We start from the raw sequence: 22,506 nt of genomic DNA, 5'->3' as shown, positions 1-22,506 counted from the left end.
AAACATGCTAACCTCTCACCATTACCAATAACAGAGGCTACAACAAAACATGCTAACCTCTCACCATTACCAATAACAGAGGCTACAACAAAACATGCTAACCTCTCACCATTACCAATAACAGAGGCTACAACAAAACATGCTAACATCTCACCATTACCAATAACAGAGGATACAACAAAACATACTAACCTCTCACCATTACCAATAACAGAGGCTACAACAAAACATGCTAACCTCTCACCATTACCAATAACAGAGGCTACAACAAAACATGCTAACCTCTCACCTTTAACCTCAAATAAAAGGTGACATTCTGTACTGTCACTTAATATGAAACATTCTATCTCAAATCCAAAATGCTGGAGCATAGCACCAAATTTAAAACTGTAAGCTTCACTGTCCAAACACATATGGTGTGGACTGTGTGTGCCCGGTAAACACATGTGGATCTGGTGAACAGTTATCACTTGTTGACCAACTACAGGAATACTGACCTCAGAGTCTCCAGTTTACAGTGGGGATTCCCCAGTCCAGCAGAGAGCAGCTTCACTCCTGAATCCTTCAGGTCATTGTTACTCAGGTCCAGCTCTCTCAGGTGTGAGGGGTTTGACATCAGAGCTGAGACCAGAGAATCACAGCCTTCCTCTGTGACTCCACAGCCTGACAGCCTGACAAAGAGATCATCATGACTTCACAAACACACTGTTACTTTAACGAGTAGTGTAGAAGTATAATGGCAGATGTATTTGGTTTATTCTCTCAAACAACATAAAGATTAATCTTCCATCTCCTAGAATTGTATGGTCAAAATGTTATACTAATGTGAACATCAATGCATTTATTCAATATGTTTTTCAATATAATATTATACACATATTATCATGCATATGTTTCTCTAAACTGAATATTTCTTCCTGATGATTAGTTCTTATATGTCATTTTATTTACTCACAGAGCAGCTCTGGAGGCTTTGACCACTGGCAGCAGCCTCAGAAGACCTTCCTCTGATCTGGAGTATTTCTTCAGGTCAAATACATCCTGCTCCTTTTCTGAAGTCAGCAACACAAAGACCAGAGCTGACCACTGAGCAGGTGACAGGTTGGGTTTTGAGAGACTTCCTGAGTTCAGGAAGCTTTGGATCTCCTCCACTAGAGAATGGTCATTCAGTTCATTCAGACAGTGGAACAGATTGATGATCCTCTCTGGAGAGGTATTCTCCCTGATCTTCTCCTTGATGTAATTGACTGTTTCTTCATGGGTTTGTGAGCTGCTTCTTGTCTTTGTCAGTAGACCTTGTAAGTGCTTCTGATTGGACTCCAGTGAGAGGCCCAGAAGGAAGCGGAGGAAAAGGTCCAGGTTTCCCGTCTCACTTTGTAAGGCTTTATCCACAGCACTCTTGTAGACAGTAACTTTAGACTTGTCTCTGAACAGCGCAGAAAGGTTCCTGGACGTTGATTGCGGTTCGGCCATTAGATTCTCTTTGTTGTTGTTGAATGAGAGGAACACATATACAGCAGCCAGAAACTCCTGAATGCTCAGATGAACAAAGCAGTACACCTTGTCCTGGTACAGCACACATTCCTCTTTAAAGAGCTGTGTGCACAATCCTGAGTACACTGAGGCTTCACTGACATCAATGCCAGCCTCTTTCAGGTCTTCTTCATAGAAAATCAGATTGCCATTCACAAGCTGTTGAAAAGCCAGTTTTCCCAGTGACAGAATGCTCTCTTTATTCCAGTGTGGACCTGTCTCTTCTTTCCCAAGATACTTTTCATTCTTCTGTTTGGTATGAAACTCCACAAGGTGTGTGTACATCTCAGTCAGAGTCTTGGGCATCTCTTCTCTCTTATGTTTCAGCATGTGTTCAAGGACTGTTGCAGAAATCCAACAGAAGACTGGAATGTGGCACATGATGTGGAGGCTCCTTGATGTCTTTATGTGTGAGATGATTCTGCTGGCCATGTCCTCATCACTGAATCTCTTCCTGAAGTACTCCTCCTTCTGTGGGTCACTGAACCCTCGTACCTCTGTCACCTGGTCAACACACCCTGAAGGGATCTTATTGGCTGCTGCAGGTCGGGTAGTTATCCAGAGGAGAGCAGAGGGAAGCAGATTTCCCTTGATGAGATTTGTCAGCAGAACATCCACTGAGGTTGACTCTGTGACGTCACAACAGATCTTGTTCTTCTGGAAGTCTAGGGGCAGTCGGCACTCATCCAGACCATCAAAGATGAACAGAACTTTGTACTTGTCGAAGTTGGAGATTCTTGATTGTTTGGTTTCCATTGAGAAGTGATTGAGAAGTTCAATGAAAGTGTGTTTGTCCTCTTTCATCAAATTCAGCTCCCGGAAAGGGAATGAAAATACAAATTGGACATCCTGATTTGCTTTTTCTTCAGCCCAGTCCAGAATGAACTTCTGCACAGAGACTGTTTTTCCAATGCCAGCGACTCCCTTTGTCAGCACAGTTCTGATAGGTTTGTCTTGTCCAGTTAAGGGTTTGAAGATGTCGTTACATTTGATTGCAGTCTCTGGTCTTGCTTGTTTCCTGGTTGTTGTCTCAATCTGTCTCAGCTCATGTTCATTATTGACCTCTCCTGTTCCACCCTCTGTGATGTAGAGCTCTGTGTAGATCTTATTGAGAAGTGTTGGGTTTCCTTGTTTAGCGATCCCCTCAAATACACATTGAAACTTCTTCTTTAGATTAGATTTGAGTTCACGTTGGCAAATCACAGCAAGCTCATCTGAATGAAGAAATAACAGAGGATATTAATATTACGTCTGTTTTAATGCCTACAGTATTGTAGGACTTTTATAAAGTTTTACATTATAATAATTTATTCTCTTAATGTAAATGTGTAAATATTTTCATAATGCATTACAGACTGGTGTGACTGATTATATTATTATTGATATTATTGATGGTATTATTAATGTTCTCTCTCTCTCTAAATTTATTATTTTATTATTATTATTTTTTATTTAAATATTATTCTCTCTGTATGTGTTGCTACAATATCATTGAGTTACACAGCTACTTTAGCTGTACTTTAGCTACAGCTTTTAAATGTTATAAAACACCATTCAACATGAGGCAGACAGATCTTACATTTCTCCAGTGTGTCAGCAAGCTCCTTCTGGTTCATTTTCCTCAGGACGTGCAGTGTGATCTTCAGAGCCCCCTCTCTGGCACTGCTCTCCTGCTTCTCATCTTCAGCATCCACCACTTCCTGCTTCTGACTCTCAAAGCCTTCTGGGAGTTCTGGACTAAGAATCCTCTTGAACATCTTCAGCTCGTTCTTCACAAATGTCACAATATTCTCTTCAAGCATCTGAAATAAGTAAAGTAAATAAGTTAAAATTAGCAATATTAATGCTTTCTCATTAACACATTAATGAATGATTGACAGATCAACTTTACTTGAGGTAAACAAAAACAAATGTACATAACAGGACCACATACACTGAATATGGAGGCCAGGTCTGTTTGATGACTCTGGGAAGACTGACCACTGAGAATCTCTGACTCTGATCTCTCCTGTTGGTTTCTGTGGACAAAACATGAGATTACATCTCCTCATCCAGAGAGTACACACACACACACACACACACACACACACACACACACACACACACACACACACACACACACACACACACACACACACACACACACACACACACAGAGGGAATGTTGTGTTTGTTTAATCTTGTTTTAGGACTATGAAAATGGACAAAATGATTAGCCTATGGATTATGAAAACAACAAAAATAAATGGGAAAATGGGAGAGGAGAAATGACTAGAGACAGTGTTGTTTAACTCACTGACCATGACCCATGAGTTCTTCTTACCTTTGTTCAGTAGAAAAGTCTCCCTCTCTAAACAGTATAGGACGATACATAGATTAGTCACTCTTCATGGACACACAGCTGGGTACAGGGGAGGCTGGTCTCTCCTGCTTGATTGGACTTCAACACAACAGAGACAAACATTACATCTCTCATCTACTCTGAGCTCTGATGGGGAAACATAAGAACAGTTTCATTCCTAAAAGCTTTATATCCATTTTCAGAAATGTTCGTAAATTAGCTTTTATTGTTTATTAAAGAAGTTATGTTTATATTTTTTTGCTAAATGAGGAGATGGCACGTGGGTACCTGCTTCTATAAACCAATGAGGAGATGGCACGTGGGTACCTGCTTCTATAAACCAATGAGGAGATGGCATGTGGGTACCTGCTTCTATAAACCAATGAGGAGATGGCACGTGGGTACCTGCTTCTATAAACCAATGAGGAGATGGCACGTGGGTACCTGATTCTATAAACCAGCCCGAACTGCGTCACAAATAGAACTGACTTCTAGACGCTCGTTGGCATGCGCGAGCAGTGTGTCATTTCTAATAACGAAATTCATTTAGCGACGCGAGCGTTGTAGTCAGCCCCGCTAAAAGGCTGGTGTCGTTACTCTGCCTTCTCCGGGGGAATGTTGAGTTAAATTTACTAACCGGGAGGGTTGAATGATGTAATCTATTGGTGGGCTGGAAGACGCACTCTTGTCTTTTCTATTCCGAGGTTGTTTACTCACAATATCAGATATTAAGATGATTTTTATAATGAATGTTTACTGAGGTTGAGGCTCTGACTAGTGATTATTTACCCGGTGTTCAATACCTGCTATTGAGGCGCCCTGAAAATAATATTCAAAAGATTGGTCCTTGGACACAGAGGGGTTAAACACTAAAGTTACCGTCCATCTAGTGAAGAGAGGAGAACTGGACAGAGGTAGCCAGCATCCGTCAACGAGAGAATTATGTATTGTTAGCTAAGTTAACTAGGATGCTGCTGGTATAGTAGCTAGCTAGCTTACCGAGCTGTACCGACTAGCTAGCTGGTCGTTCTGTACCTTGTCTCGATGAAAATGACGAATCCGGTGAACCACAAAATGAAACAAGGATAGAGAGTGAAAAGGATCTGGCTACACTCATACTGTCCCTGACCGTAAAGAAAAAAAGCAAATTGACCACTGAACTTCGGTGTCTCAACACTGTAGTGAACTCCGTCGTTATTCCCCAAGATCACCTCAGCCAACTCTGCGCGTAACCGGACAATATGCTTGGCGCCACACCGTACGTGGACGCGGACAGATCTGTACGGGAACGCGGACATGAGCAGTGCAACACAATCAACTAAACCCAGTCTTTACAGCGGGTTACATTAGTAATATTAATTTTTTATTACTATGTTAAACAAACATTCAACGTTTTTTATAACAATGTTTTGAGATCTGGACCCATACCGCCAAAGTGTCTCAGAGTAGAAAATTGGTCGTATAAGTGCTGAGAATAAAGACATTTTACACTTATGGGTATAAATTAAAGCTATGCATGAAGTCTCTAGTCCCACCTAGTCGGCAGATATTTAGGACACATCGTGAGCTGTCCTAAGTAGTTAAGAGTTAACAGCAGGTGTCTTGATAATACTATAGAATAATGCAGTGAGTCAGTGGTTCCTGCGCCACTTGTAATTGCTTTGTAGTAGTTAAAAATAATGTTTTATATTTCTATATGATCAATCTATAAATAATATAGACCTACATGCAACAGTGTGTGTTGTGCTTTTGACAATGATTTATGTATAATAATTATGTATAACAAGCGATACCATGTATGTCTGCATAGCATTTTGTCTTCATTTTGGCAAATTAACTCATGCTTATTTCTGAAGATTAACTCAGGTTTTCGCCCAGTGGCTAAGGAGTTGGAGCTGTGGCCGAAAGGTGGCAGGTTCAAATCCTGGGCCGGGCGCTGGAAAAAACGGAAGGAATTGATCTGACCACTGGAAAGCTGCTAGGTTTACATCCTCAAAACATTCACCTTTTGTTGATCAGAACTCTAGAGAATCTTCTTCACTGAACCAAAAATATATATAACTTTTAGTGGTTCCATATATTAAGGAAGTGATAGAAGCCTTTTTGGTTCTATAAGGAACCTTCTTTTCTAAGAGTGTATAATAAACACGTTTTTCTTTTGATTATTTAATTATCTACATCATGTTATTTCAAGTTGTCCCTTTGGAGCGCAACATCACATTGTTAAAAAATAATCCTAAATTGGGCGTGGCTATAAATTGGGCAATTGAAGGCATCTAGGGTGTAATATGTGTTAGATGAAAATGAACATTGTATGCAACGTTGTAGGCAACATTATTGGCAAGGGACTTGATGCCATCAGAATTGGTCAAAAAAAATATGCATTCCGTTATATCTTGCAATAATTCAATCAAATAAAATCTAGTTGTATTAGTCACATGCGCTGAATACAACAGGTGTAGACCTTACAGTGAAATGCTTACTTACGAGCCCCTAAAACAATGCAGGTAAATAAAAAATACAATTAAGAATAAGAAATAAAAGGAACAAATAATTAAAGAACAGCAGTAAAATAACAATAATGAGACTATATACAGGTGGGTACCGGTACAGAGTCAGTGTGGAGGCTATATACAGGGGGTACCGGTACAGAGTCAATGTGGAGGCTATATACAGGTGGGTACCGGTACAGAGTCAATGTGGAGACTATATACAGGTGGGTACCGGTACAGAGTCAGTGTGGAGGCTATATACAGGGGGTACCGGTACAGAGTCAATGTGGAGACTATATACAGGGGGTACCGGTACAGAGTCAATGTGGAGGCTATATACAGGGGGTACCGGTACAGAGTCAGTGTGGAGGCTATATACAGGGGGTACCGGTACAGAGTCAGTGTGGAGACTATATACAGGGGGTACCGGTACAGAGTCAGTGTGGAGACTATATACAGGGGGTACCGGTACAGAGTCAATGTGGAGACTATATACAGGTGGGTACCAGTACAGAGTCAGTGTGGAGACTATATACAGGGGGCATCGGTACAGAGTCAATGTGGAGACTATATACAGGGGGCATCGGTACAGAGTCAATGTGGAGACTATATACAGGCGGGTACCGGTACAGAGTCAATGTGGAGGCTATATACAGGTGGGTACCGGTACAGAGTCAGTGTGGAGGCTATATACAAGGGGTACCGGTACATAGTCAGTGTGGAGGCTATATACAAGGGGTACCGGTACAGAGTCAATGTGGAGACTATATACAGGCGGGTACAGAGTCAATGTGGAGGCTATATACAGGTGGGTACCGGTACAGAGTCAATGTGGAGACTATATACAGGCGGGTACCGGTACAGAGTCAATGTGTGGGGGCACCGGTTAGTTGAGGTAATATGTACATGTAGGTACAGTTATTAAAGTGATTAGATGATAACAACAGAGAGTAGCAGTGGTGTAAATGGGGGGGGGGGGGTGCAATGCAAATAGTCTGGGTAGCCATTTGATTAGAGTCTTATGGCTTGGGGGTAGAAGCTGTTTAGAAGCCTCTTGGACCTAGACTTGGCACTCCGGTACCGCTTGCCGTGCAATAGCAGAGAGAACAGTCTATGACTAGGGTGGCTGGAGTCTTCGACAATTTTTAGGGCCTTCCTCTGACACCGCCTGGTATAGAGGTCCTGGATGGCAGGAAGCTTGGCCCCAGTGATGTACTGGACTGTACACATTACCCTCTGTAGTGCCTTGCGGTCGGAGGCCGAGCTGCTGCCATACCAGGCAGTGATGCAACCAGTCAGGATGCTCTATGGTGCACTATGGTGTTGAACGCTGATCTGTAGTCAGTGAATAGCATTCTCACATAGGTGTTCCTTTTGTCCAGGTGGGAAAGGGCAGTGTGGAGTGCAATAGAGATTGCATCATCTGTGGATCTGTTAGGGCGGTGTGCAAATTGGAGTGGATCTTGCGGTTATTTTTGTATGTTTTTTCAAAAAACAAGTCTGAAACCATGTATAAAGGCTGTTGACATCTAGTGGAAGCCATATGAACTGAAATCTGGGAGCTAAATCCCACTATTTTTAATAACAAGTCAATGAAAAACATTGACACATCAAAAAATCCCATTTCCTGGATGGATTTTCCTCGGGTTTTCACCTGCCATATCAGTTCCGTTATACTCACAGACATTATTTTAACAGTTTTATCTACCAATTATATGCATATCCTAGCTTTTGGGCCTGAGTAACAGGCAGTTTACTTTGGGCACGCCAGTCTCTCCGAAATTCAGGATATTGCCCCCTAGCCTTATGAAGTTAATAGCGAACCACCTCGACAACATCCGGTGAAATTGCAGAGCGCCAAATTCAAAACACAAAATTCTTAATATTAAACATTCATGAAAATACAAGTGTCATACATGATTTTTTAGCTTAGAATCTTGGTAATCGAACCGCTTTGTGCGATTTACAATAGGCTTTATGGTAAAAGCATTTGATCGTCTGAGGACAGCGCCTCACCAACTTTCTGCATTAGCATAAATTCATAACCTGCACAAGTGTCATAAAACTCAAAAATAGTGATAAAATAAATGACTTACCTTTGAAGATCTTCCTCTGTTGGCAATCCAAGGGGTGCCAGGAACACAATAAATGGTCGTTTTGTTCGATAAAGTCCTTCTTTAAATCCCCAAAACTCTGTTTTGTTGGCGCGTTCTGTTCAGTAATCCACTGGCTCAATGGCGTTCAAAACATGCAGACCAATACATCCTAATAGTACCGGTAAAGTTCGTCAAAACATGCAGACCAATACATCCTAATAGTACCGGTAAAGTTCGTCAAAACATGCAGACCAATATATCCTAATAGTACCGGTAAAGTTCGTCAAAACATGCAAACCAATACATCCTAATAGTACCGGTAAAGTTCGTCAAAACATGCAGACCAATACATCCTAATAGTACCGGTAAAGTTTGTCAAAACATGCAGACCAATACATCCTAATAGTACCGGTAAAGTTCGTCAAAACATGCAGACCAATACATCCTAATAGTACCGGTAAAATTCGTCAAAACATGCAGACCAATACATCCTAATAGTACCGGTAAAGTTCGTCAAAACATGCAGACCAATACATCCTAATAGTACCGGTAAAGTTCGTCAAAACATGCAGAACAATACATCCTAATAGTACCGGTAAGTTCGTCAAAACATGCAGAACAATACATCCTAATAGTACCGGTAAAGATCGTCAAAAAATGCAGAACAATACATCCTAATAGTACCGGTAAAGTTCGTCAAAACATGCAGACCAATACATCCTAATAGTACCGGTAAAGTTCGTCGAAACATGCAGACCAATACATCCTAATAGTACCGGTAAAGTTCGTCAAAACAAGTCAAATGATGTTTCTAATTAAGGAAACATTTGAATGTAGAAAACTGATCTGAGAGCAGCGCTCCCTTTCTTTCTATCCTATCAGTATTGATACATGATCCACCAGACGTGATACCTTGTCGTGCTGCTGATCCAGTTTCTGCTGGTCTTCCTGAGGTTGTGGAACCCTGACCTGTTAACCGGACGTGCTACCTTGTCCTTGTACCTTGTAAAAAAAAACACACAATAAAATAACAATAATGAGGCTATAAGGAGTATAAGTACTGAGTCAATGTGCAGGGGTACCAGGTAGTTGAGGTAATAATGAGACTATAAGGAGTACCAGTACTGAGTCAATGTGCAAGGGTACCAGGTAGTTGAGGTAATAATGAGACTATAAGGAGAACCAGTACTGAGTCAATGTGCAGGGGTACCAGGTAGTTGAGGTAATAATGAAGCTATAAGGAGAACCAGTACTGAGTCAATGTGCAGGGGTACCAGGTAGTTGAGGTAATAATGAGACTATAAGGAGAACCAGTACTGAGTCAATGTGCAGGGTACCAGGTAGTTGAGGTAATAATGAGACTATAAGGAGTACCAGTACTGAGTCAATGTGCAGGGGTACCAGGTAGTTGAGGTAATAATGAGACTATAAGGAGTACCAGTACTGAGTCAATGTGCAGGGGTACCAGGTAGTTGAGGTAATAATGAGACTATAAGGAGTACCAGTACTGAGTCAATGTGCAGGGGTACCAGGTAGTTGAGGTAATTGAGGTAATATGTACATGTAGGTAGGGGTAAAAGTGACTAGGCATTCAGGATAGAGATTACATCTCCTCATCCAGGGAGTACACACACACACACACACACACACACACACACACACACACACACACACACACACACACACACACACACACACACACACATACACAGGGAGGGAATGTTATGTTTGTTTAATATTGTTTTAGGACTATGAAAATGGACAAAATAATGACCTTATGGATTATGAAAACAACAAAATAAATGGGAAAATGGGACAGGAGAAATGACTAGAGACAGTGTTGTTTAACTCACTGACCATGACCCATGAGTTCTTCTTACCTTTGTTCAGTAGAAAAGTCTCCCTCTCTAAAGTTCATAGGTTCCATCATAGACTTGTCACTCTTCATGGACACACAGCTGGGTACAGGGGAGGCTGGTCTCTCCTGCTTGATTGGGCTTCAACACAACAGAGACAAACATTACACCTCTCACAGACAGGGATTTGTTTAAAATCTATCACTTGATGGTTTAATTTCAGAGAAACAAAAATCATGTTTTTTTTGCAAAATGGACATATCTGCCTCACTCTAAAATGTGACCGATCGGCTCAATTTGGTAATTAACTAAATAAACGAAACGTATGGTGTTTTTGGTTTATGTCAGTTTAATTGTTTGTTATGCTATAAGTGGTTATTTTATGGTTGTAAGTAATAAAATTATCTAAAATATTGTATATTTTACAATTCTGAGTAATTACTACTTTAGTAAGGAATTACATATTATTCAGTACTACTGCAGTTGCTACATAATTCCAATAGATGGCAGCATAAGACCACAAATGACATTTCAGAAGATTAGTTTAGTTTTCTCCCTGGATACACCACCACTCCCTCACAGGAAAACTCCTGTGTGCTTCTTTCTGTCCCTTTCCACACTGCTAACGCAAGAGGAAGGTCTGAAAATGCATTTAACAGATTACTGTGAAGTAATATAATGATGATTCATGTTTATTATTACCTGTTCTTATGTGAAAGCGAAGGGCATGTTGAGGTACATTTACTAACCGGGAGGGTTGAATTATGTAATTTATTGGTGGGCTGGAAGACGCACTCTTGTCTTTTATATTCTGAGGTTGTTAAGTCACAATATGAGATATTAAGATGTTTTTATAATGAATGTTTACTGAGGTTGAGGCTCTGAATAGTGATTATTTACCCGGGGTTCAATACCTGCTATAATCACTATATTTTGCTCTCCCAAAAGCAACACAGCCCTAATATGAGATATATAGCTAACTAAAGTAATGAGTGACCATTTTAGAAAATCATGGGACATATAGTGTTTGGTTGCATCTTATTTTATGTCAATCATATTGCTACTTGTAGCCTCTAACTGATGCTTCGTGGTCTTATGCTGCCATCTATTGGAAATATTTAGCAATTAAAAGGTATTAATTCACGTACAGACATTGGGGAGGGAGCTTAGAATAAAGTGTATTTTTCTCAATAATTCCTTAGATCTCAAACCTGCCCCTCCTATCCCATTCCAGTTGCTGGACTTTCACATAGAGGTTACCAGGTCACCCAGTTCAAACCACATTTGAAAAATAAAACTAATGTGTCTTGTTTATCAAGTGTTCTGCCTTGCAATAATAAATATCATAAAATAACAAAACAATAAAAGCAAAATGCTTAGACAGGTTTTGATTAACAAAATAATCAAAATGCTATTTAGTACTATAATTGTATTTACTAACATAATATTATTACTAAAACAGTTTCTAAAAGTGTTCTAGGCTACCCTACCCTAGAATTAGGGTTAAGGACAAAATAGGTATTATGAAGGGTTAAAGTTTCTGTATAGCACTTTGTGACATCTGCTGATGTAAAAAGGGCTTTATAAATACATTTGATTGATTGTTTGGTTTAGGGTTTTTAAGGCAAAAAAGAGTATGGGTTTATAGCTCTCTTGCTCCTCCCTGTGGCCTTCTGTGGGTACTACATAACTCATTCACGACACCTGCTAGGCTCATAATCTGAGGTAGCAACTGCGTCAGATCTACAAATCAATGAGCTAGACCTGTCCATTTGGTTTGCAACTCAGTGAACCTGCGCATCATTCGCTCAATTCGATGTCAACGAATGAAAAAAATAAATCATCTTATTTCAAAAATGTATTCTGGCTGTTTAAATCAGCCACATCTTGAAAAAAGAGGACAGTAATAATAATTTAATAAAGATATACCCATCTAAAATCTATTAACTAAATCTGAGAACAGTAATATTGAAGGTACCCATAAGCAACCATTTCTGATGAAAAAACAAATGTGATGCATTTTGGAAATAAACTGTTAATAATTATTTTAAAAATTGTCATCTCACCTCTTAGCTTTGGTGTCATGTTCCCCAGAGAGTCTCATTTTAGAGGCAGGACCCCCCTCCTCTCTCTCCCCAGAGAGACTCATTTTAGAGGCAGGACCCCCCTCCTCTCTCTCCCCAGAGAGACTCATTTTAGAGCACTGACCCCTAAACAGAGATCCAGCATGTTGGTTGTGGTTAACACAGTGACAACTAAACAGAGATCCAGCATGTTGGTTGTGGTTAACACAGTGACAACTAAACAGAGATCCAGCATGTTGGTTGTGGTTAACACAGTGACAACTAAACAGAGATCCAACATGTTGGTTAACACAGTGACAACTAAACAGAGATCCAGCATGTTGGTTGTGGTTAACACAGTGACAACTAAACAGAGATCCAACATGTTGGTTGTGGTTAACACAGTGACAACTAAACAGAGATCCAGCATGTTGGTTGTGGTTAACACAGTGATAACTAAACAGAGATCCAGCATGTTGGTTGAGGTTAACACAGTGACAACTAAACAGAGATCCAGCATGTTGGTTGTGGTTAACACAGTGACAACTAAACAGAGATCCAGCATGTTGGTTGTGGTTAACACAGTGACAACTAAACAGAGATCCAGCATGTTGGTTGAGGTTAACACAGTGACAACTAAACAGAGATCCAGCATGTTGGTTGTGGTTAACACAGTGACAACTAAACAGAGATCCAGCATGTTGGTTGTGGTTAACACAGTGACAACTAAACAGAGATCCAACATGTTGGTTGTGGTTAACACAGTGACAACTAAACAGAGATCCAGCATGTTGGTTGTGGTTAACACAGTGACAACTAAACAGAGATCCAACATGTTGGTTGTGGTTAACACAGTGACAACTAATTCTTGAATGTCAATTGTTCTTATTTATTAATTATCTCTTAGAAATAAAACATTTACTAACAGACACATCCAAACAGTCAGGTGATTTAATGCATCACATGAACATGTAGTTGTGACTGATATTTGTCACCTCATCTCCATGTTTAGTGTCAATAATAATAACACTGTTTGTTAAGGCAGGGCTTCCCAAACGTGACCCACCAACTGAGGTGTTTTTTGAGTTGTGTTGAACGGTGAACAGTTGATTGAACATTTTCTATTTATTTTTAATACATACTTTCTATTTAGTTTTAGTCATTTAATTTTATACTGATTTTTTTGTTGTTGGCATTGTCATCCTGCCACCCACCTGGACCCCTGCCGCGATCCACAAGTGGTCCTGACAGAGTTCACATGGACTACCAGTAGCAGGACTCATCACCTTCAAATCAGTTTCATTCTAAATAACTGAGCATGTAGCGATATTTCCTAAACATTTCCTACAGAGACCATCAGGTTGTTCATCAACATAAAGGATATTTAAAACATTTCCTACAGAGACCATCAGATCATTCAGCAATATAAAGGATATTTAAAAACATTTCCTACAGAGACCATCAGGTTGTTCATCAACATAAAGGATATTTAAAACATTTCCTACAGAGACCATCAGATCATTCAGCAATATAAAGGATATTTAAAAACATTTCCTACAGAGACCATCAGGTTGTTCATCAATATAAAGGATATTTAAAAACATTTCCTACAGAGACCATCAGGTTGCTCATCAATATAAAGGATATTTAAAAACATTTCCTACAGAGACCATCAGGTTGTTCATCAATATAAAGGATATTTAAAAACATTTCCTACAGAGACCATCAGGTTGTTCATCAATATAAAGGATATTTAAAAACATTTCCTACAGAGACCATCAGGTTGTTCAGCAATATAAAGGATCATATCTCAGCCTACTCTGTCTATTGAATGTTTGATGAACTAATGTCATAATAATTATCCTAGACTTACCAGAGTCTGCCCGTCTTTCCTTCAAATCAACACATTTATCTTCTAATTGTACAGAGAAATCTGTGCCACAGTTTCTACAGCCATTTTGTAACTGCGTAGGCTACAAAGTTATTTACAATTTCATTTGAGGAAATACCATATTTTCTGATGCTATTGCAGAGGAAGTAGTCTATATTACAAACTTCAAAAACCTTTTTATATTAATCTCAAATACACTACAAGTTTTAAATTCTCTACATTGCAGGAAAGTTGCCGGTTATAAATTCAGATCCTGTACAGAGATTGTCTTTGGTTTTGGGAAGGCTGAAAGATAACATTGAATTCCCCCCAAGTATTGCAAACAGGAAGTTAACTTAGTCACAAGTTTGTGCCAACTACAGTAGTGTTGCAAAATCCTTACCACCCCACGCTTCCTCATCAGTCTCAAGAACAGAACCTGTGGTTTAATGTAGATCCATGTCAATACAACAGAAACAACATGTGGAATTCTCAACTTCTCTTTTAACAGAGCAGAGAAATTTCAGAGGAAAGGCTGGTGGGAAGAGTTATAGGAAGACGGGTTAATTTTTATGGCTGAAATTGAATAAATAAATTAAGTGTTTGATACTGTTCCATTTATTCCATTCCAGTCTTTACACTGAGCCTGTCCTCCTATAGCTCCTCCACCAGCCTCCTCTGGTTTGTACGTGAAAGTATTCAGGTGTTCATGTTGCTGTGGAGGCAAAATTATATTTAAAAAATTACATTTAAATGTCTAATTCAGCCGTAAAAATAAAATAAAATAAAATTGTGGATTTCTAAATTTTTTTGAAAAAAGTATAAAGTTAAAAAGTTCTACCCGATGACATCATCAAAAGTTATAACATTTAAAAGCAGTGGTTTTCAAAAACAGTTATATTGTCAGTGGTGTTGGGAGCAATAAAATACCCTCCAAACACAGTTATATTGTCAGTGGTGTTGGGAGCAATAAAATACCCTCCAAACACAGTTATATTGTCAGTGGTGTTGGGAGCAATAAAATACCCTCCAAACACAGTTATATTGTCAGTGGTGTTGGGAGCAATACAATTCCCTCCAAACACAGTTAGATTGTCAGTGGTGTTGGGAGCAATACAATTCCCTCCAAACACAGTTAGATTGTCAGTGGTGTTGGGAGCAATACAATTCCCTCCAAACACAGTTAGATTGTCAGTGGTGTTGGGAGCAATACAATTCCCTCCAAACACAGTTAGATTGTCAGTGGTGTTGGGAGCAATACAATTCCCTCCAAACACAGTTAGATTGTCAGTGGTGTTGGGAGCAATACAATTCCCTCCAAACACAGTTAAATTGTCAGTGGTGTTGGGAGCAATACAATTCCCTCCAAACACAGTTAGATTGTCAGTGGTGTTGGGAGCAATACAATTCCCTCCAAACACAGTTAGATTGTCAGTGGTGTTGGGAGCAATACAATTCCCTCCAAACACAGTTAGATTGTCAGTGGTGTTGGGAGCAATACAATTCCCTCCAAACACAGTTATATTGTCAGTGGTGTTGGGAGCAATACAATTCCATCCAAACACAGTTATATTGTCAGTGGTGTTGGGAGCAATACAATTCCCTCCAAACACAGTTATATTGTCAGTGGTGTTGGGAGCAATACAATTCCCTCCAAACACAGTTATATTGTCAGTGGTGTTGGGAGCAATACAATTCCCTCCAAACACAGTTATATTGTCAGTGGTGTTGGGAGCAATACAATTCCCTCCAAACACAGTTATATTGTCAGTGGTGTTGGGAGCAATACAATTCCCTCCAAACACAGTTAGATTGTCAGTGGTGTTGGGAGCAATACAATTCCCTCCAAACACAGTTATATTGTCAGTGGTGTTGGGAGCAATACAATTCCCTCCAAACACAGTTATATTGTCAGTGGTGTTGGGAGCAATAAAATTCCCTCCAAACACAATTAGATTGTCAGTGGTGTTGGGAGCAATACAATTCCCTCCAAACACAGTTATATTGTCAGTGGTGTTGGGAGCAATACAATACCCTCCAAACACAGTTATATTGTCAGTGGTGTTGGGAGCAATACAATACCCTCCAAACACAGTTATATTGTCAGTGGTGTTGGGAGCAATACAATTCCCTCCAAACACAGTTAGATTGTCAGTGGTGTTGGGAGCAATACAATACCCTCCAAACACAGTTATATTGTCAGTGGTGTTGGGAGCAATACAATTCCCTCCAAACACAGTTAGATTGTCAGTGGTGTTGGGAGCAATACAATTCCCTCCAAAAACAGTTATATTGTCAGTGGTGTTGGGAGCAATACAATACCCTCCAAACACAGTTATATTGTCAGTGGTGTTGGGAGCAATACAATTCCCTCCAAACACAGTTATATTGTCAGTGGTGTTGGGAGCAATACAATACCCTCCAAACACAGTTATATTGTCAGTGGTGTTGGGAGCAATACAATACCCTCCAAACACAGTTATATTGTCAGTGGTGTTGGGAGCAATACAATTCCCTCCAAACACAGTTATATTGTCAGTGGTGTTGGGAGCAATACAATTCCCTCCAAACACAGTTATATTGTCAGTGGTGTTGGGAGCAATACAATTCCCTCCAAACACAGTTATATTGTCAGTGGTGTTGGGAGCAATACAATTCCCTCCAAACACAGTTAGATTGTCAGTGGTGTTGGGAGCAATACAATACCCTCCAAACACAGTTATATTGTCAGTGGTGTTGGGAGCAATACAATTCCCTCCAAACACAGTTAAATTGTCAGTGGTGTTGGGAGCAATACAATTCCCTCCAAACACAGTTAGATTGTCAGTGGTGTTGGGAGCAATACAATTCCCTCCAAACACAGTTAGATTGTCAGTGGTGTTGGGAGCAATACAATTCCCTCCAAACACAGTTAGATTGTCAGTGGTGTTGGGAGCAATACAATTCCCTCCAAACACAGTTATATTGTCAGTGGTGTTGGGAGCAATACAATTCCCTCCAAACACAGTTATATTGTCAGTGGTGTTGGGAGCAATACAATTCCCTCCAAACACAGTTATATTGTCAGTGGTGTTGGGAGCAATACAATTCCCTCCAAACACAGTTATATTGTCAGTGGTGTTGGGAGCAATACAATTCCCTCCATGGGGCTAGAAACATAGTGCAGGTTTTGAAAATCACTGTTTTTTACTTTTATGTCACAGAAAACATATTTCTAACACTTTTCTACTTATATTTTTAACTACAGATCATAGAAACGTGCTGTTTTCACAAATATAGATTCTGTTTTGGTGCTGGAGAGGATGAATATGAGGTTGAAAAGTGGAGGAATTACCTTTTAACACTAGAATCAGTCCTGCTCCCTGGCTTTTAACACTAGAATCAGTCCTGTTCCCTGACTTTTAACACTAGAATCAGTCCTGCTCCCTGACTTTTAACACTAGAATCAGTCCTGCTCCCTGACTTTTAACATTAGAATCAGTCCTGCTCCCTGACTTTTAACACTAGAATCAGACCTGTTCCCTGACTTTTAACACCAGAATCAGTCCTGTTCCCTGACTTTCAACACTAGAATCAGTCCTGCTCCCTGACTTTTAACACTAGAATCAGTCCTGCTCCCTGGCTTTTAACACTAGAATCAGTCCTGTTCCCTGACTTTCAACACTAGAATCAGTCCTGCTCCCTGACTTTTAACACTAGAATCAGTCCTGCTCCCTGGCTTTTAACACTAGAATCAGTCCTGCTCCCTGACTTTTAACCCTAGAATCAGTCCTGCTCCCTGACTTTTAACACTAGAATCAGTCCTGCTCCCTGACTTTTAACACTAGAATCAGTCCTGCTCCCTGACTTTTAACACTAGAATCAGTCCTGCTCCCTGACTTTTAACACTAGAATCAGTCCTGCTCCCTGACTTTTAACACTAGAATCAGTCCTGCTCCCTGACTTTTAACACTAGAATCAGTCCTGTTCCCTGACTTTTAACACTAGAATCAGTCCTGCTCCCTGACTTTTAACACTAGAATCAGTCCTGTTCCCTGACTTTTAACACTAGAATCAGTCCTGTTCCCTGACTTTTAACACTAGAATCAGTCCTGCTCCCTGACTTTTAACACTAGAATCAGTCCTGCTCCCTGACTTTTAACACTAGAATCAGTCCTGCTCCCTGACTTTTAGCACTAGAATCAGTCCTGTTCCCTGACTTTTAACACTAGAATCAGTCCTGCTCCCTGACTTTAAACACTAGAATCAGTCCTGCTCCCTGACTTTTAACACTAGAATCAGTCCTGCTCCCTGACTTTTAAAACTAGAATCAGTCCTGCTCCCTGACTTTTAACCCTAGAATCAGTCCTGCTCCCTGACTTTTAACACTAGAATCAGACCTGCCCCCTGACTTTTAACACTAGAATCAGTCCTGCTCCCTGACTTTTAACACTAGTATCAGTCCTGCTCCCTGACTTTTAACACCGGAATCAGTCCTGCTCCCTGACTTTTAACACCAGAATCAGTCCTGCTCCCTGACTTTTAACACTAGAATCAGTCCTGCTTCCTGACTTTTAACACTAGAATCAGTCCTGCTCCCTGACTTTTAACACTAGAATCAGACCTGCTTCCTGACTTTTAACACTAGAATCAGTCCTGCTTTCTGATTTAATGTAGAACAATAGTGTAATGATGAGGTTGATTTAATGTAGAACAATAGTGTAATGATGAGTTTGTTTTATGCCTGTTTATTAGCAGTAAATCATTTGACCACACGCCACGCAGGTTAATAATATTCTCTGTTATGTTTTACTTTCTCCAAATAAACTGTTATGGGACTGTTTTATTGACTGTAACTCTAATACTAATAAAATGTATTGTAAGTGAAATGACAACATGCTATGAGTTGCAGCAGGCCTTTAGACTGATGTAAAACATGTCCTGGACTCTGTCCAAGTTGATGAGCGGGAAACAAACGTATGCCAGTCAGCCTGATCAGCTGGTCCATCGACACTAATCCTAAACTATACCACAACTAATATCACACATTATAAGAGTTAGCCTGCAGACAAGATTACGTTTACAACAATCTGATGAGTGACAATATTACGTCTATCAGTTGTCAAATATTACATGAACAGATGGGAGCATCTTGTAATTGACAGATGCAGAGAAAGGAGCATCTCTTTATCAAATCCTCCTTCAGAGTCACATGGAGGTAAAACATTGTGATTTCTATATAATACTGTATCTGACAGAGCAGATTCTGTAGGTAAAACATTGTGTTTCTATATAATACTGTATCTGACAGAGCAGATTCTGCAGGTAAAACATTGTGTTTCTATATAATACTGTATCTGAAAGAGCAGATTCTGCAGGTAAAACATTGTGTTTCTATATAGTACTGTATCTGAAAGAGCAGATTCTGTAGGTAAAACATTGTGTTTCTATATAGTACTGTATCTGAAAGAGCAGATTCTGTAGGTAAAACATTGTGTTTCTATATAGTACTGTATCTGAAAGAGCAGATTCTGCAGGTAAAACATTGTGATTTCTATATAATACTGTATCTGACAGAGCAGATTCTGCAGGTAAAACATTGTGTTTCTATATAGTACTGTATCTGAAAGAGCAGATTCTGCAGGTAAAACATTGTGATTTCTATATAATACTGTATCTGAAAGAGCAGATTCTGTAGGTAAAACATTGTGTTTCTATATAGTACTGTATCTGAAAGAGGTAAAACATTGTGTTTCTATATAATACTGTATCTGAAAGAGCAGATTCTGTAGGTAAAACATTGTGTTTCTATATAGTACTGTATCTGAAAGAGCAGATTCTGCAGGTTTCTTGACACGTACCTTTATCAAATAACTCTCAACATTCAAGAGGTGCAGCTTTATTTTCAAAGTTCACTTTTTCTTCAACAACATCCATGTTGTCCATATATTTATCACAGGACCACTCCAGCAGCAGCATTGATCTGGCAACTAAGCAAAAACTAGTAAAACAATCAAATAAAAATCTGATATTCTGTCGTCAATGGATGAACGGCCAATAGAAACGAGATAGAAACTGATCATGGTGCATGTGACTTCAGTTCTGGTTAGCCGCAGACTTCCTCAATGTTTTTCCATGACTGGGGAAATGAAACCAGGCCAGCGGGTGACTGTCTGAGACTGTGGTTTTGAGTCATGTGGAGCCTGACATGGGCAAAGGCAGAAATGTGACCATGGACAACTTCTTCACATCAATTTCCCTGTCAGACAAGTTGATTACAAAGAAGACTAGCCTGCTAGGAACAGTGAACACACAAAGAAGACTAGCCTGCTAGGAACAGTGAACACACAAAGAAGAGTAGCACGCTAGGAACAGTGAACACACAAAGAAGAGTAGCCTGCTAGGAACAGTGAACACACAAAGAAGACTAGCCTGCTAGGAACAGTGAACACACAAAGAAGACTAGCCTGCTAGGAACAGTGAACACACAAAGAAGACTAGCCTGCTAGGAACAGTGAACACACAAAGAAGACTAGCCTGCTAGGAACAGTGAACACACAAAGAAGACTAGCCTGCTAGGAACAGTGAACACACAAAGAAGACTAGCCTGCTATGAACAGTGAACAAACAAAGAAGACTAGCCTGCTAGGAACAGTGAACAAACAAAGAAGACTAGCCTGCTAGGAACAGTGAACACACAAAGAAGACTAGCCTGCTAGGAACAGTGAACACACAAAGAAGACTAGCCTGCTAGGAACAGTGAACACACAAAGAAGACTAGCCTGCTAGGAACAGTGAACACACAAAGAAGACTAGCCTGTTAGAAACAGTGAACACACAAAGAAGACTAGCCTGCTAGGAACAGTGAACACACAAAGAAGACTAGCCTGCTATGAACAGTGAACACACAAAGAAGACTAGCCTGCTAGGAACAGTGAACACACAAAGAAGACTAGCCTGCTAGGAACAGTGAACACACAAAGAAGACTAGCCTGCTAGGAACAGTGAACACACAAAGAAGACTAGCCTGCTAGGAACAGTGAACAAACAAAGAAGACTAGCCTGCTAGGAACAGTGAACACACAAAGGCGGAAGAGCAAAACAACATATCTGCGGAGAGTGGTAAAGCAACGGTGTACAGATGTAAAATAAATAAGTGTTTGCTTCCTCAGCACCCCACTGTTGCCACCGGCAGTGACTAGAAGAAGAAACCAGAGACAGTGACAGACTACAATCACAAAAATGTATATACAGTATCTCTACCATATACAGACAGCCTTCCATCTGACAAACATCAACTAGTATCCCCTTTATGATCTAACCTGGTCATTACAGTATATACAGTATCTCTACCATATACAGACACCAACTAGTATCCCCTTTATGATCTAACCAGGTCATTACAGTATCTCTACCATATACAGACACCAACTAGTATCCCCTTTATGATCTAGCCAGGTCATTACAGTATATACAGTATCTCTACCATATACAGACACCAACTAGTATCCCCTTTATGATCTAACCAGGTCATTACAGTATATACAGTATCTCTACCATATACAGACACCAACTACTATCCCCTTTATGATCTAACCAGGTCATTACAGTATTTACAGTATCTCTACCATATACAGACACCAACTAGTATCCCCTTTATGATCTAGCCAGGTCATTACAGTATATACAGTATCTCTACCATATACAGACACCAACTAGTATCCCCTTTATGATCTAACCAGGTCATTACAGTACATACAGTATCTCTACCATATACAGACACCAACTAGTATCCCCTTTATGATCTAGCCAGGTCATTACAGTATATACAGTATCTCTACCATATACAGACACCAACTAGTATCCCCTTTATGATCTAGCCAGGTCATTACAGTATATACAGTATCTCTACCATATACAGACACCAACTAGTATCCCCTTTATGATCTAACAAGGTCATTACAGTATCTCTACCATATACAGACACCAACTGCTCTCCCTCTTCCCCAACCACCACAGCTCCAAGCAGACAGCAGGTCCTGCTCTCCCTCTTACCCAAGCACCACAGCTCCAAGCAGACAGCAGGCCCTGCTCTCCCTGTTCCCCAAGCACCACAGCTCCAAGCAGACAGCAGGTCCTGCTCTCCTTCTTCCCCAAGCACCACAGCTACAAGCAGACAGCAGGCCCTGCTCTCCCTCTTCCCCAAGCACCACAGCACCAAGCAGACAGCAGGTCCTGCTCTCCCTCTTCCCCAAGCACCACAGCTCCAAGCAGAC

The sequence above is a fragment of the Salvelinus namaycush genome, unplaced genomic scaffold (assembly GCF_016432855.1).
Source record: "Salvelinus namaycush isolate Seneca unplaced genomic scaffold, SaNama_1.0 Scaffold206, whole genome shotgun sequence".
NCBI lineage: Eukaryota > Metazoa > Chordata > Actinopteri > Salmoniformes > Salmonidae > Salvelinus > Salvelinus namaycush.
Note: the sequence above shows the minus strand (reverse complement) of the source record.